The 17,650-nt window shown below is 49.1% G+C and overlaps 1 pseudogene; it reads right to left on the bottom strand.

Moving 5' to 3' along the window:
* The window catches only part of LOC102393756, a 63,998-nt pseudogene extending 47,036 nt beyond the window's left edge, over window positions 1-16,962 (bottom strand).
* Between the last annotated feature and the right edge of the window lie 688 nt (window positions 16,963-17,650).

Here is a 17,650-nt window from a genome sequence, read left to right as displayed (position 1 = left end):
CTGCAGACAAGATTCTCAGGTATTGGCAGTAAGATTTCTATACATAAATACAGACAGGGAGAAAGTCAACTCATAACAAAGCTCCACCTCATATTTTCATTGTTACAAAGCAAGAAAGGAAGAATTTAAAAAGCTAGCCTGTTTTTTTTTTTGTTTGTTTGTTTTTGTTTTTTGTAAACTGTAAGCCTGCTGCAGTCACTTGGGAACCCAGCAGGCAGCACAAGAATCTTCTGTTGGGATTTTTGTGCATCTCCTCAGCTGGTCCACCTGCTGCTCCTCTGGGCTGCACTCTATAACTATGGGGCACAGATTTTCACCAGGTTGGGCCTTACAGCTCTGCTACTTTGGGCTGGACCTTTGTAACTCTTTGCACCTGCTCCTGTAGGCAGGGGTCTGTGGGTGTGTACAGGTAGAGCTGCTTTTATTATTTCTGCTTACTTTAGTCCTTCCTCTGGCCAAACCAGCATCAAGTTGTCCACATGAATGAAACCCACTGGAACAACTGTTGGAGATCTGCATTCAAACTTTGAATCACTCTGAAGACTGCAACTCTTCAGAATGAATTTTGTATTTCGAAGCCTAATAATGGTGAAAATGACGTACCCTTCAGGAGAGAGAGGTTTTCCCCTTGATGTGGCCCTCACGTGGTGACATGGGGTGAGTGTCTTGCCACCGCTGCAGGAGGCAGTCCCAGGGGCCTGTGGAGAGGAGGATCCTGGGAGGAGAGGAATAACTGGCAGAACTGCCCCAGGGCTTCTCTGCTGCATTGTCCTCATGGGGCTCTTCTTGGAGGGACTGTGAGAATCACAGGGTAGGGACCTTCTCAGGCCCTGATGGTTGTGTTAACTTCACATGGACACCTTTGCACGAGACGCCTCACACCTGATGGTTTGTAATGGATTTCATTCATTCATCAGTGATTCTATCTTCAACATCCTGACTGCCTAGCTCAGACAGCATTGGGTTGGAAAAACATCCTTTACTCCTGCAATTAGCACTCTCCCAGAACACTTGTTGACCTAAAAAAAATTAGTCACAACCTAAAAGTTGAGAGTTATATTTTATTTGGTGGGAATTTTTAGGGCTTCAAGTCTAAGAGAGAACATCTCACATGACCTTGAGAAAACTGCTACAAGGAGGTGGAGGGGAGGAGTCAGATTATAAATGCAGAAGTTTGCAACAAAGGGCAGGTTGTCTGAACATCGAAAGTATTTTTGTGAATTAAATAAAACTAGATTTCTGAAGTGAAGGAATTTAGCCCTTTTCTATGTATGGGAAGATGCAAGAGTCTGGACTCACAGAAATCATTCCTTTTATATGCTCTTTGGCTGTCTGTAGCCAGCCTCCTGTGCTTCTTCACTTCCTGAGCTCCTCAGTGCTCACTGTAGGGAGTGGCTGCAGGCAAGAGCGGCTGGATCACAGGAGGGCTAGCATCGCTGATGACTGTGACATCCTTGCTTACTGATACAGCAAGAAATGCTCCATTTCTCATACCTACCAGCCTTTTCTTTATATCAACCTACTTTTATTGAATATTCTCCCCCCAACTTTAATACTACTGTCATAAATGGGATTATAGTTCTTGCTTCTTCTGTCTGCCCTTTGTTGGATGAGAGGCTTGCGGAAGCTTCCTGATGGGAGGGACTGGCTGTGGGGAAAACTGGGTCTTGCTCTAGTGGGCTGGATCAGGCTCAGTAAATTTTTAATCCAATTGTCTACTAATGAGTGGTGCTATGCTCCTTCCCTGTTAGTTGTTTGGCCTGAGGCAACCCAGTCCTAGAGTCTGCAGTCTCTATAGTAGGGCCACTGGTGACCTCCAAAAAGGACACACACCTCCTGTCCCCACAGCGGGCCGCTTCCACCCACGCCCCTGCAGGAGACCTTCAAATACTCACAGGCAAGTCTGCCTCAGTCTCATGTAGGGTCACTGCTCCTTTCTCCTGGGTCCTGGTGCGCACAAGATTTTGTTTGTGTCTTCCAAGAGTCTCTGTTTCCCCCACGCTTGCATAAGTGCTGTAATCAAATCCCACTGTCCTTCAAAGTCAGATTCCCTGGGGATTTCCAGTCCCTTTGCCGGATCCCCAGGGCCTAGAACCTTCACACCAGTGCAAGGACTTCTTTGGTATTATTGTTCTCCAGTTTGTGGGTTGCCCACCCAGTGGGTATGGGGTTTGATTTTATCATGATTGCACCCTTCCTACCACAAATGTAATAAATAGACATAAATGGTCATAATGGAGTCATAAATGCAGGCTGGCACATTCAAATAAAAATGTTGGTATAGCCCTGAAAGGTCATCCCCAATGGCTCAAGTGGTAAAGAATCTACCTGCAATGCAGGAGACACGGGAGATGCCGGTTCAATCCCTAGGTCTGGAAGATCCTCTGGAGCAGGAAATGGCAACCTACTCCAGTATTCTTGCCTGGGAAATTTCATGGAGAGAGGAGCCTGACGGGTTATGGTCCATAGGGTCGCAAAGAGTCAGGCGTGACTGAACGACTGAGCATGCAAATATGCCCTGAAAATTAACTTGTGTACAAGTGGCAGAATGTACACCCTACTTTGGCCCTTCTCAGGGATTCGTAACCTTTTATAAGGAGGTTTTTTTAAATGAAAAGAAACAAAAAATGTGTGCACTTTCCCTAGACAGCGATTGTTCTTTCATTACCGGCCAATTGAGAAAATATAGAACAACCAAGATATTCTGAATTCAGAATGGGTGGGCATTACATTCATGACAAAAGCAGTGCAGGCTGAGGAAAGCCTTGCATATTAGCTGCTCTGAAGTCCCCTGACACTCTGGAGCTCCTGGCTCCTCCTCATTGTGTGGTCTTAGCATGCTTGCCTTTTTTTCTGGTTTCAGGTCCCAGTCTGTGAAATGGGGGTAAGAATCCCTGCTTGCATGTTACCTCACAGATGATGTTTTTGTGAAGATAAAATTAATTAGTGCTAACGAAAGGAGGAAAACAAAACTTATTAAATGCAAAATATAAAATTATAAGCCTTTCCGTAAAATGTCAGAGGAAAACTAGGCCCCTGGGAAGAGGATGGGAGAGAAAATGTGGGTGGGGGAATGGAGGTCAGAGGCGATGGAGACCCTGACCCATGGGCGCTGCATGACCTGCAGGCTCAGATGGCTGAGATTCAGACAGGACTCAGCTCAAGTGAGGTTACCAGGCAGGTCGCAGGAAGAAGGAGGAGACCACGTGGCCCAGTGCAACCTCTAGGATCCTGAGGTCAGCTTTGGCTTGGGGTTCTGGGCGTGGAGGTACTAGGGGCACCTGGCCTCTCTGCAGACCTGTCTGTTTGGGGATGGGGAAGGGGGAGGGGAAACAGGTCAAGGCTGCATGCGGGGCTCCTTTTCCTTCTTTGTGAAAATCCACTGGGACTGGCCTCGCTGCCCTGTGGCTGTCAGGAGGGATGCCAGGGTGAGAGGAAGGCCAGGGAACAGCAGTGGGGATGGAGCCTGCCCCAGGCCCCACCCCTGCAGCTCTAGCCAAGGAAAGGGCTGTGACGGCACGCCCGCTTTGTGTCTCAGGCTCCTTTTAAATCTGTGCTCCTTTGGAAGGCTAAAGCTGTCAGCATGGTTCATAAAAGCCTCCGCTTGGACAGTATCAAGAACTAAATAAAAGTTCCTGGGCAGGATGGTATTATACAGCTCTTGGTATTATACAAACCGAGACCAAAGGTGACTTTGAAATAATAGGAAGTGACAATCAGGCAGGCAGGAAGGGCCTTATAAGTAGATTAGAAGGCTTCCAGTGCGCTTATCTTAGCTTTTCTGGTCCATAATAGAGACAACATAATAGTGCTTGGTGCTCCAAAGCAAAAGACAATGTCTTTCCTTGACCTTTCCCCCCTCTTTTTAGCTCAAAAGCTCAAGAATAGGTAAAATCTGAATTTCTGAGTTTCCATAATGAGTACAAAACTCCCTTTAGAAAAATTCTGCATGCATGTGTGCTAAGTCACTTCAGTTGTGTCCAACTCTGTGCGACCCTATGGACTAGGCTCCTCTGTCCATGGGGTTCTCCAGGCAAGAATATTGGATGGGTTACATCCCCTCCTCCAAAGGATCTTCCCAGCTGAGGGAAGGAATGTATTTCTCTTGGTCTCCTGCATTAGCAGGTGGGTTCTCTACCACTAGCGCCACCTAGAAAACCTATCATACATAACAAGGGCTCCAGTGTGACCCCATTGGTCACCAAGGAAGTGACAATCAGGCAGGCATGGGGGGCCTTATAAATAGATTAGAAGGCTTGCAGTGAGCTTATTTTAGCTTTTCTGGTCTATAATAGTGACGATGTAATAGCATTTGATGCTCCGATGCAAAAGACAATATCCTTCCTTGAATTCAGGATCTCACTATTGGCCCAGTGTAGAGGTCCTGGTTCGGAGAAGGCAATGGCACCCCACTCCAGTACTCTTACCTGGAAAATCCCATGGACGGAAGAGCCTGGTGGGCTGCAGTCCATGGGGTTGTTAAGAGTCAGACACGACTGAGCGACTTCACTTTCTCTTTTCACTTTCATGCATTGGAGAAGGAAATGGCAAGCCACTCCAGTGTTCTTGCCTGGAGAATCCCAGGGACGGGGGAGCCTGGTGGGCTGCCGTCTCTGGGGTCACACAGAGTCCGACACGACTGAAGCAACTTAGCAACAGCAGCAGAGATCCTGGTTAAAGGACAGCTCTGTTGGAAAAATGTAGAGCAACACATCTGCTATCCTGATGCTCATCTATGAATCCCTGCTTCACACAAGTGCACACAATGGGCGGGTCCTGGAGGGGAAGCTGAGCTTTGCAGTCCAGGAGCAGGACAAGCTACACGTCCACCACCTTGCAAGGAACCAATGGGGCAGCAGACTGCGGGGTCACACAAACCCTTGCTATGCCTGATAGGGTGTCCATTTGAGATCAACCAAGAAGGCAGCAGCAGATTTTTTTAAGTCACCACCAATTTCCCTAAGTACACATTTTAGGTGCCAAGCTGAGAAGGATGGTTTGGGAGGCAGGGCTGCCCAAGGGAGGGACTTCTGCCTGTGAAGGGGCAGGTGTCTGATTGCTGACAGTTCTGGCCGCTCCCACACTTTCATCTTTGTGGCTGTAGCTGGGCTTCATGGTCCAGAAGGGAGACCGGCTCTAGCACAAAGATTGCATGGATCTTGTTTGGGTTGTTTTTGCAGTAGGAATCCAACATTTTAATTACAAAATCTTTTATATTTTTCCTGAGTACACCCTGTGACCCTAGAAGAGTCGTGGGAGTTGAGTGGCTACTGTTTTCAGAATTTGTCCACCATGGAACCTAACCCAGGAGCCACCTTTTTCAAAGCTGAGTACTGGAACTCCTGGGAAGCAGACTCAGGCCAGCCCTGGCCAGGCACTCAGCACCCTCCCTGGCAGGGCCTCAGGGCACTTCTGGGCAGAAGGGTCTTGCTCTGCATTCTCCCCCACCCATCTCTGTCCGCTTAAGTCAGTTAAGGAGCCTGAGCCCTGTAGGGCCAGAACCACCCCCTTAGGCAGACCCTCAGCTTCCATGCACACAGGGCCCAGTTCTGTGGTCTCTTATGGGGTTAGTGCAGAGCCTCTGGAGACCCCAGGCATCGCCTTTGTGTTCTTCCGAGAATGCCATTCACTGACTGCCACAGGGGGCCTCAGGAAGCACGTGTGCACCGGATGGCAAGTGGTTTCTCAATGTAGTCATCTGGGTGACTCGTGGTGAGTGTGTCAATGTGGGTGAGCATATGTGTCCACGTGGTTGTGCATATGTGTGAGACAGGGCGTGGCCGAGACAGTGCATATGCCAAAACACTCTTTCATTTTTTTTCTTTGGCCATCCAGAAAGGCTGCCTTCTCCTCACACAGGTGGGTGGGGTTGAATCTCTCACCAACAGCCTGACGTTCTAGAAGATGGCCACAGGGAGGGTGGGCACAGATCCCAGGGTGCACAGTCTTTCTTGCGGCACATCCTCCTGAGCCTCTGCGGCCCCCGCTGGAGGTGGACAGGCCTCCTAGTCTCCTGTGCTGCCTGGGGAGGCTGGCATCTGTAGCTGAGTCCCGAGTCCCTGAATGGCCTCAATCCCATCACCCAGACCACAGGACCTAGGGGAAAGGCACGTGTTGCCTCTTTCCTGTGACCCTGGTCTGGTGTTCCTGGGAGGCCACCAAATCCAGAAGGCAGGTGTGGTTGTGGGGTCCCTGGGTATGTCCCTCCCTCTTGAAAGTCCTGTTTGTCCTCCTTCAGGATAACTTGTCCTCTGAGAGGGGCCGAGGTTCAGGCTCCCAGAGCCACAGGTCCTGTCCCCAACCCGAGAACAGTCCCGGCAGGACTGTGGCTTCTGCAGGTTGGACACTGTTGCCAGCATCGATGGTTCCCTTTCCAGTGGTCTCAAGAGGGAAGACTCACAGCATCAGGGCAGGGAGGAGGCTAGGGCAGAGTCAGCTCAGGGACATCCCTTCGAGTTAAGGCCCAGCCTCGTGAGGGCCAGCCGGCCCCAGGGTCACACACCTGCAGCCAGCGTGGGAGCCTCTTCCCTCCCAGTGCTGCCACAAGCCAACAGCCATTCCTGACCCCACCTTTCCCCTCATCGCCACCTGAGCCCTCTGAGAACACCCCCGCTTGAAGCACTGCTGTAGTGGTCATTTAATCATTACATCTGGATACCAACTGGAGAGGTCAGCAGCATATTTAGGAATCGCTATTTAGTGTGTATGACCGTTGACAAATTAATGAAAACATACCCTTCACCCAAAGCAGGGGAAGGGCTGAGGGAGGGGATGGGCTGTCAGGGGCACCCTGAGCTGGCGCCGGTCCCGACACTGCCTGAGCACCCACAGGTGTCCCATGCCCACCCTGGGGCCCTGGCTCTCCTCCCAGCAGGTCCACGGCCCCAGGGCGCAGGCAGAGGACAGAGGAGACTTACTGTGTTGCTTTGCTCCCTGGCTTCCTGAAACCTACGTGTGCGCCTGCTTTGAGCTCCCCCTCATCACCGTCTGTTTCTGAAGAAGCAGCAGAATTGCTCCTCTTTAGAGCTGCATTTCTCAAACTCCACATGCAAACTCACCACCGGCGGAAAGGTAGATGATGATCCAGCAGGTCTGGGTGGTCACAGAGTTCCACCCCAGTGGCTGACAAGCTCTCAGGACAGTGATGCTGCACTCCATGGGGTGCACTTCTCACTGGGGCTGCACCTATAATCCTGGTGACCAGGCTGCACCCCTTCCCTCCAATTACATGCAAACCTCTGCAGCAGCCAAAGGTCAAGAGCTTTTAGAACACCAATTTCAATGGACTATTACCTTTTCCCTGTGCGGGTGTATGGGTGTCAAGGAGAGCACCAGGCCTGCTGACTCAAGAGAGCCCCTGAGCAAACACAAGACAGGCTGGTCTGTCAAAGTGAAGAGCATTTTTTGGTCTTCCCCTGGCACTTGCTGTTTTCAGAGAAGCTGTGCTGGCTGGGACACAAGCTCCCACTTCCCTGAGTCTCCACGAAGCCTCGCTTCAGCTTGCTGCCACCACACATGTCCTCCCCAAGATGTGCTCACTTGGGACCACTGGTGTCTAGACTTGGAGAAGAAGAAATAGACCTCTGTAAGAAAGGGAAACCATCGCTGGGAAATTTCCAGTGATGGGGAGTTGCCAGGTATGGAGGAATCAGTAGCTTCTCGCTGAAGCCACAATCTGTCAAGTGATACAGGACAAATGAGCCTCCCCTTAATGCCAACAAGCACAGGAGTGGGCGCCTTTGTCTTGGGCTTGGAGAGGCAGCTCTCTTTCCTTTGCTGAGACACTAGGGCTGACTGAGAAAAGAATGCAGCTGTTACTTCCTTCCTCCAAGGTCTCAACCATGTCAGCCTCGAGTTCTTAGGGCTCTTTTCACTCTCATGCAGAGGGAGGCTGAATGGTGAAGAGAGAAAGCATCTCTGACTCTGGAACGGGAGCCCTCACCCTGGTCCTGGATCTTCATGTGACTCCTGTGTGCACCTGGGTGGTGGGTTCACTTTGTGCTTCAGCAAACTTACCTGTAAGATGAGGATGAAAATCACAGTACCACCACCTGTGAATGTGTGGTGACGACTTCCAGAGGACCCCACACTGGTAGAGCTGTCTCCACTCTCTTGGGAGGTGCCTCACAGCCCACCTTCTGTGGGTGGGAAGGCAGCCCCTTGGTGTTGCTGAGCACCCCCTCCCAGGCAAGGCAGTGGCCAGCCTTCCTTTCCCACCACCCCCCTGCCCACCCACAACAGCACCTTTCCAGCTCTTCTGGTCTCTCCTGGGCTCCACAGCTTAGGTGGCAGCTTCCCACACATTCCCCCCTCCTCCCCCATTCAGAGGCAGTCTCTCGGAGTGTAATGTATGAGGCACACACATGTTCTATCTATGATGGGTAATTTTATGTGTCAACTTGGTTGGGCCATGATACCCAGACATTTGATCAAAACACCAGTCTAGATGTTGCCGTGAAGGTGTTTTTTAGATAAGGTTAGCATTTAAATCATGTCCAGCTTTTTGTGACCCCATGGACTGTAGCCTTCCAGGCTCCTCCGTCCATGGGATTCTCCAGGCAAGAATGCTGGAGTGGGTTGCCATTTCCTTCTTCATTTAAATTAGTAGACTTTGAATAAAGTAGATGTCCCTCTTTGGAGTGAGTGGGCCTTGTCCAATCAGTTGAGGCCTCAAGAAAGATCAGGCTGACCGTCCTTAAGCAGAAAATAGTTCAACCTTCAGAAGGTCTTTGGACACGAACTGCAGCATCAACCCTTCCCTGCACCTCTAGGCCTGCCCTGTGGATTTCTTTTTCTCTCTCTCCCCACCCCTCCTTCCATCCTGTTGGATCTATTTCTTTAGAGGACCCTGACCAGTATCCCATCTAGAAGCAAGTGTCAGCATCATTGCAAATGTGTTCCACTGACTGAGCATATGGGGTTCTAATATCATGAAGAGTTTTTATATCTCATGTAAAATAATAAAACATAATGCAAGCAAAATCAACCAATATATTTAGCTATATTCTAATTCCTCTTCTTGGGTTCTAAAATAAATGCAAATGGTGACTGCAGCCTTGAAATTAGAAGACAACTGCTTCTTGGAAGGAAAGCTATGACAAACCTAGACTGCATATTAAAAAGCCAAGACATCGTTTTGCTGACAAAGGGCCATAGTCAAGGCTATGATCTTTCCAGTAGTCATGTACAGATGTGAGAATTGGACCATAAAGAAGGCTGAGTGCTGAAGAATTGATGCTTTTGAACTGTGGTATTGGAGAAGACTCTTGAGAGTCCCTTGGATGGCTAGGAGATCAAATCAGTCAATCCTAAAGGAAATCAACACTGAATATTTATTGGAAGGATTGATGCTGAAGCTGAAGCTCCAAAAGTTTGGCCACCTGACGTGAAGAGCCGACTCATTGGAAAAGATCCTGATGCTGGGAAAGATTGAAGGCAGAAGGAGAAGAGGGTGATGGACGATGAGATGGTTGGATGGCATCACTGACTCAGTGGACCTGAACTTGGGGAAACTCCGGGAGATAGTGAGGAACAGGGAGGCCTGGTGTGCTGCAGTTGAAGGGGTTGCAGAGTCAGACATGACTTGGCGACTGAACAACAACATATTCTAATTCACATAATCAGTATTAAAGACTTGAGAGTTTTAAGAAAACTTCTAGGAAGATTTTTAAATTTGAGAAAATTCTTTCTACTCACTTTATTTTTTCTCCTTAATTTGAAAATGAATGCAACCTCATTTTCATGTTGGACATGTTTGTCTTGTTGGCAGAAGCCAGGGTTGGGTAAGCACAAAGATGGAAGGGCTGAATAGGACAGGGTTTCTAGAACTTAGTAGGCCCTGTCTGGAGTTTGCAGGGCACCTGGGCAGATGGATATTTTTAGCCCCCAGGTGATTGTAACAGGCAATCAGGACTGAGTAAGAATCACTTCCTGGGCAGCATCTGACCTTATCTGATGCAGAAGTCCTGTGATGGAGCTCTTGACTGGATACAAGATCAAACAGGACAGTTCAGCAGATAAAACAGGGCAAGAGATGGACTCTGGAAGGTAAGAGTTTTACCTCCCATGGGAAGAGGAGTAAGAGAGAAGCAGCTGGTTCTAAGGAACAATACACAGCTCTGCTGTGTGCATGGAAGAGAAGTGTATTCCAAGTAGGTAGGGGAGAGGTGTGGACAGAGAAAGAGCAAGGTGAGGACAGTCTTAGGCTTCAGGCCCCTGCAGCAATGTCACTGTTCCATGGAGGGAGACAGTTAACTATTAACGATCTTTGCCACTGAATAAGTGCTCTCTTTTGGAGGATTATTTTTTAGCATAAATTCTGAAAGTATTGCAGAAAAGTTGTGATATATGGTGATTGTTAATGTGCCTGTGGGTTTGTCATCTTTTAAAAATTGCCATGAAGGCCTTTTTGGCAGTGGTTCTCCCCAGTTCAACATCAGGCATAGAATTGTTGCCCCACCTACTCCTTCCACAGCTGGGAGTGAACTCTTCAGCCAAGCCTAGAGGAAACACAGTCACCTGGATTTGTAGATCAGCAGACACACTGAAAAGTGGTGCTTCTGCAAATCCCCAGAGCCACTAAAACACCCCAGGTCTGAAAACCACTGAGGCAACTTTTTCCTTGATACCTGCCAAACAGTTTATTAATCACATTGCTTCCAGTTTTCGTAGTCCTCTGACCATGGGTGGCAGTTTTATGCCATTCAGTTCAGTTCAGTTCAGTCGCTCAGTCATGTCCAACTCTTTGCAACCCCGCGGACTGCAGCACGCCAGGCCTCCTTGTCTGTCACCAACTCCCAGAGTTTACTCAAACTTGTGTGCATTGAGTCAGTAATGCCATTAGATAGCTGATATATCATCCCAGAGCCTGGAGTCTGCTGTCTCCCTGATGTTGAGAGCTAAGTGGTGAGTAGAGTGATGGAGAGTCTAATGGACAGATGGATGTATGGATATACACACACACATAAGAAAGAAGGGGGACAGATAGACTGCTAGGTGAATGGATTTGGTAGTGATCTCTGTGTGGGTCCCACGAAACAGTCCATCTCCAAATTATTTAATTTCATCCTTATAGTAATTCTCCTGAACAGGTAAAGATATAATTACTTCTGATTTATGGATGGGAATACATCATGACATCTGTGTTAAGTAACTCACACAAAATCACAGCACTTGCAGGAATCAAAGCAAGGACTCAAAGGACTTTTTTTTTCTACAGTGCCTCTCAGGAAATGGCTTCTGTCCTAAACCATCTCTCCTCTCAGAGAGAGAAGGCCCACCCAGGAAAGGTCAGTGAGAAGGGAGTGATGGCCTTTCTTGATACACATGTGTTCATTTGCAACAGCCCAAGAAGGAATATGAAGATGTTTATCCACCCTAGCTTTTTCCTTCCAATCAAATTCAAGTCTTGGAGAAAAGAGATCAAACCAACAGCAAGGTTCAGTGATCGTATGGAAAGTTATGGATGATGATGAGACAAAGAAGATGCCACAAGCTGTCCACAGCTCACCATGAAGACACTGCAGTCCTTAGCTCCTCTTCCGTTTGGCCTGTGGACCTTCTCCTGAAACAGTGAGATGGACCCATGGCAGCATTCTTTTGGAGAACTCTCCTGAGCTCCATCCTCTCCAGGTCCCAGTGGTCAAAGCCAAGAGGCCTTCTGAACCCACAGTCAGGGACAGGTCTCAACACAATAGTCTTGTGGGTATATTCCTGTGAAGTTCTTTCTGTGTTTCCCACACTAAAAACAAAAGCAAAAACTGAATTTCACTGTCCTCAATCTCAATAATCTTGAATGGGGACTTGTTTATTCAACACTTTAGTTCAAGGAACATGGCATTCAGGAGAAATCAAGTCCACCATCTGTGGCAGACCATTGATGTCAAATGAACTCCCCCTTCCCTCTGGGATTCGGTCCAGTTTCTAGAGTTCCTTGTGATTTCTGCAAGTGTCTCTCAGATCTTGTCATCTCTGTGTACTAGAGATACAATAGCCAAGAATATGCTCTGTCTGCCACAGTGCCTTCTCTCCCCACCAAACCCCTCTTCCTAGGGGAATCCTCCCCACTTAACTCCAGACTGTCCGAGTTTACCAGTCCAGTGGGAGTGATCTCAGAGGGAGAGCACTGAGCAGTCCTGAAGAGAGATCTTGGTTCCCTGCCTAGAAATTAAACCTTGGTAACCTGGATGGAAACCAAGAGTCCAAGCCACTGGATCACAGGGGCTAGAGGCTAGAAGCAAAGTGGCCCTTGCTCTTGTCCCTGTTTGAAAGCACGAATGTTTCAAGGAGGCAAAAACTGTAAGTGTGAAGTAAAAGTCGTTCAGTCGTGTCTAACTATTTGTGACCCCATGGACTATACAGTTCATGGAAATCTCCAGGCCAGAATACTGAAGTGGATAACCTTTCTCTTCTCCAGGGGATCTTCCCAACCCAGGGATCAAACCCAGATCTCCCACATTGCAGGTGGATTCTTTACCAGCTGAGCCACAAAGAAGACAAGACCCAAATGGAGATGAAATATTTATAATAAATATTTGACAAAGAGCTTTTATCCAGAATATATAAAGAACTATGACAACTCAATGATAAAGAACTTAATTTCTCTTTTGAAAATTAAGCAAAAGACTTGAATAAATACTTTATAGAAGGTAGGAAACAGATAACCACTGAACATACAAATAGGTCAATATCATACATATCAGTAAAATGTCAATGACATCATGAGATACCACTTCACACCACTAGAATGTCAAAAGTTGGAAAGACTGATAACTCCAAAATCTGGCTAGGATTGAGATCAGCCTGGAAACTAACACACTACTGGTGAGAGTGTGAAATGGTACAAGCCCTCTGGAAAGCAGTTTGATGGTTTCTTACCCTATCACCCCATCTCCCAGCAGTGTTACCACATTGGTACTGACCTAAGAGAAATAAAAATACACACTCCCAATAAAAGCTGCACAGGAATATTTCTAGCCAGGTTGTTTATCATAGCTTCAAACCGGAAAAGTCCTAAATGTTCATCATCGAGAGAACTGATGACAGAATCCTGGGATGGAACACAAACCAGCAACAAGAATAGCATTATTGATACACATTAGCAACATGGATAAACCTCAACATGTTACACTGATAAGAAGTCAGACACCAAACTGAGATTCAAGAATAGACAATATTAACCTTTAGTGACAGAAATTTGTTCAGTGATAAGGGCAGGCAAGTGGGGACCTCCAGAGTATGGTTATGCCTTTACAAAAAATTAAAGAACTGTTCATTAAAATCTGTTCATTTTACTGTATGAAAAGTATACCTCAGTAAAAGCAAAAGTTGGGAGTGACCACTTGCTTCTCCTCAATTCCACGGACTACTGCAAGTCTTGGGCCCTGGGTTTAGAACAAGTTCTGCCAGCCACCCCAGGACCAGCTGGAGCAGGCTGGCCTGCAGCGGGGGCGGGGATGGGGCAGGGGGATGAGGGAGGTTGGCTACAGGCACGGAAGTTCAAAGGAGTCATGGCACCACCCTTTCTTCTTCCTCAGAGATGGGTGGGTAAGCCAACTTCCACCATGATGAGGCTTCACAGCAGCCTCTCCACTGCAGACTGGAACCCCCAGATGGAAGCCAGAACCTGGTAACCATAGCCCCGTTTCTGGAGCAGGGGAGGCGTCAGAGCCCACAGAGTGCGCTCCCTGGGTCAGGCCACCCTGGCTCCCACTCAGGGCCTCAGTCTTGGGCCAGCTGCCTGGCTGCCCCTGCTTGTCCCCGTCATCACCATGGTGGGAGCACCGGCTCCCAGGGCCCTACAGGGCTGCAGATAATGAGGGCCCTGCACATCAGAGCCCAGGCCGTGAGATGTATAGGCCTGGGCAGTGATGCTTAACACTTTCCCCTCAGCTTTCTGTTGTGCATTATTGTCAGCATCATCTTCTGTCTCTCTTCCCTCCCTCGTCCCCTTACCCTTCCCCCCTCCCCCACCTTCCCTCTTTTTCCTTCTTTTATTGTAGCTCCCAAAGGCACTCAATACACCGTTTTCAAGACAAATAGAGAGTGCCCTCCCTGTATTTGGTTCCAGAAGTTGAAGAATAAAAAATACTGTGCTCAGGACAGAGCTGTTAGGAGTGAAAAGGAAGCAAGACTTTTATTATCATAGGCACTTTTTTCGTACTCACTAAATTCAGTTCAGAGAATGTCAGCTGAGCACCTGCTCCACCTTGGGCCCTGTGCTAGCTGCCTGGAAACAAGGAGTAAATGCATTCCATCCCCTCACAGAGCTGTCAGGCCGTGTGTCGCAAGAGCCTTGAAAGCTTCCAAAAAGAACTTCGGGTGAAGAAAGCAGCTGTATGTACATCATGTTTCCTCCCTTCAACAATCCATTATGTAAGCCCAGACTTTTTTTTTAATACTTTCCATTTGTTTGAAAGTAAAAACAATTTACTTGGCAGCAAGTTTTAGACTGACTACAAATTTCCAGAAGTAATTGAGGAAGGCTTCAGAAGTTGATCAGCAAAATTAGATGGAATAGAAACTTTTGAGCAGAGGCTTTGAGATGGTGTTTATGAAGAGGACTTCTTATACTTGGAAGCCCTTCGAGTGCTGATAGTGAGAAGGGTTCTCGGCGAGGGTTGCGGGGACAGGGTTACACAGTCAGGAAGCAGCTCATTGCAATTCAGAATGAGAAGTGCCCTGTGAAGTGTGCACAAGGGGTGATGCTACTGCAAGGACGCTCAACTGTCATGGGACTAGAAGGACTTTACCAGAGGAGAACAGAGCAAGGCTGACAAGTGTTACTGGTGAGGAACAAGGCGTACTGACAGCCTCTGCTTGGCCAAACTCCCGTCGGCAACTCTGAGCTCTTCTTCAACTAGGCCCTCCCTTTGGCATGATCCTAAGGGCTGGATTTCAGTAAGGTGACTGATCGGTCAGTTAAGCCAGCATCTCCCACCCTCAACACCTGGTCACACTTGAAATTCAAGTCACCAGATTCCTCACCCCCTGCCCCACACATGCACCTCCCAAGGACTTCTCCTTCATCTGGCCCGCCCTCAGCAAGGATCTATAAGGCTGGTTTCGCTAGAATTTCCCCACCCTTGTCTCCTGTTTGTAACTGTGTCCTCTGACCCCAACAGGCCCTTGGCTGTGCTATATTCAGAACTTCACCTGGTTCTGTACTGATGTCTCCTTTCCCTTCTTGCCATAGCTCCTGAGTAAAACCTAATTTTACCATTTAACTGCTGTCCAGCTCTGTTTTTTCTTTGATGTGTCTATTGGGACAGGCTGGGCTATACCAAGTAACATCTTGAGGATTGCAGGGGCTTAAAACAACAAGGTTTTTGTATCCCTCTTAGTAACATCTACCTCACTGGCATGGGCTCTGCGGGCAGTGTCTCCTTCAGTAGCGGAACCTCGGCCTGAAGCACTGATAACAGAATGCAGTCAGGAGGCAGAGTGGTCACACCTGAGGGGGATGCATGAGTCATGGGTTTTCCCTGGGGGCTGCTCTGCTGAGCTGACCTGATCCCTTCCCCTCACATTCTGTCTCCCAAACCATGAGGTTACCTGGCCCTTCATACATGTCTGAAACCATGTGGATGGCTCAAAGGGCCTGCTCAACCACATTCCATAGATTGAACTCTGCTGTGGGATGTCCTTTAAGACAGGGAAGAGACACCAGAATTGTGTTTCAGAAAGATAATTCTGCTGGTGTCCTGGTGACAGCAGATAGGGAGGAAATCTCCACATCTCCTGTGATGCCAAGTGGAGAAATAATGATGGCTTTGAGAGACATTCCTGAGGTAAAGTGAATGGGATTCGGTGAACACCTCACCCTGTGAGTTGACAGAGTGAAAGGCTCCAGGACAGGTTGTTCGTGGAGCAGAGAGTCGTGAGAGAAGCCAGGCTGGGGTGCCCAGGCCCTCACGCCCCTTCTGGAGGGTGAGGCACCTCACCGTCAGTCCAGTCATCTCGGTGGGGGCCAAAGGGCTGGCCGTTGGTGGGGCCGAGGAGGAGGGCACTGCGCTTGAGGAGACTCAGAAGGAAGCTGGCAAGGAGAGAGCAGGGAAGAGTACCCAGGACGCTGAGGGGGCAAGGCCTCTCGGAAGCAGGGCCCAGCCTACCCTCCAGCCTGCTGGGGAGTCTGCAGAAATAGACCTGAAAAAACATCCATTTGGCCAATGATTAATTCTCGGTATATTTGCAAGAGTGATTTCAGTGCAGGGTTAGAGGCAGACATAGCAAAAATCCTGAGGTTCTTCAGAGGATTCTGAGCAGGCTCTTCTCACTCCTCGGAGAGTCCCTGCTTCCTTTCCCAAATCACCTCGCAGAGCTTCTCTCTCTAGAACTTTCCTTCACACGGTCCTCTCCAGGCCACTTGCACCCGTTTCCCTCAGCTGGTCTTGCTTCTGGAGGCCCGTGTGACCACCTATACGGGCATTCCCACACTGTCTGGAATCATCACCTGGCTCTGGAAGCCCATGTGACTGTCTGTATGGGGCATTCCCACCCCATCTGGCATCATCGCCTGGCTCTGGACCCGTGTGACCATTTGTACGCGTGTTCCCACCACATCTAGAATCATAACCTGGCTCTGGAGGCCCGTGTGACCACCTGTACGGGCATTCCCCCCCCCTCCATCTGGAGCATTATCTAGCTCTGGAGGCCTATGTCACCACCTGTACAGGCTTTTCCACCATGTCTAGAATCATCACCTGGTTCTGGAGGCCCATGTGACAATCGGTATGGATGTTCCCACCCTGTCTGGAATCATAACCTGGATCTGAAGGCCAGTGTGACCATGTGTATGGGCGTTCCCACCCAGTCTGGAATCATCGCCTGGCTCCGGACCCCTGTGACCGTCTGTACGGGCATTATCACCCCATCTGGAATCATCACCTGATTCTGGAGGCCCGTATGACTGTCTGTATGGGCGTTCCCACCCCGTCTGTCATCATTACCTGGCTCTGGACCCATGTGACCATCTGTATGGGTGTTCCCACCCCATCTGGCATCATCGCCTCACTCTGGAGGCCTGTGTGACCGTCTGTACAGGCAATCTCACCCCATCTGCAATCATCACCTCACTCTGGATGCCTGTGTGACTGTCTGTACGGGCTTTCCCACCCTGTCTAGAATCATTGCCTGGTGCTAGGGGCCCATGTGATCATCTGTATGGGCATTTCCACCATGTCTGGGATCAACAACTGGCTCTGGAGGCCTGTATGACCATCTGTACAGGCATTCCCACCCTGTCTGGCATCATCACCTGACTCTGGAGGCCCGTGTGACTGTCTGTATGGGTGTTCCCACGCTGTCTGGCATCATTACCTGGCTCTGGACCCATGTGACCATTGTATGGATGTTCTCACCCCGTCTGGCATCATCGCCTGGCTCTGGAGGCCCGTGTGACCATCTGCATGGGCATTCCCACCCCGTCTGGCATCATCGCCTGGCTCTGGAGGCCCATGTGACCATCTGCATGGGCATTCCCACCCTGTCTGGAATCATCACCTGGCTCTGGAGGCCCGTGTGACCACCTCTATGGGTGTTCCCACCCCGTCTGGAATCATTGCCTGGCTCTGGACCCGTGTGACCATCTGTATGGGCGTTCCCACCCCATCTGGAATCATTGCCTGGCTTTAGAGGCCTGTGTGACCATCTG

The sequence above is a fragment of the Bubalus bubalis genome, chromosome 20 (genome assembly GCF_019923935.1).
Source record: "Bubalus bubalis isolate 160015118507 breed Murrah chromosome 20, NDDB_SH_1, whole genome shotgun sequence".
Classification (NCBI taxonomy): domain Eukaryota; kingdom Metazoa; phylum Chordata; class Mammalia; order Artiodactyla; family Bovidae; genus Bubalus; species Bubalus bubalis.
This window is presented reverse-complemented; position numbering and strand designations above follow the sequence as displayed.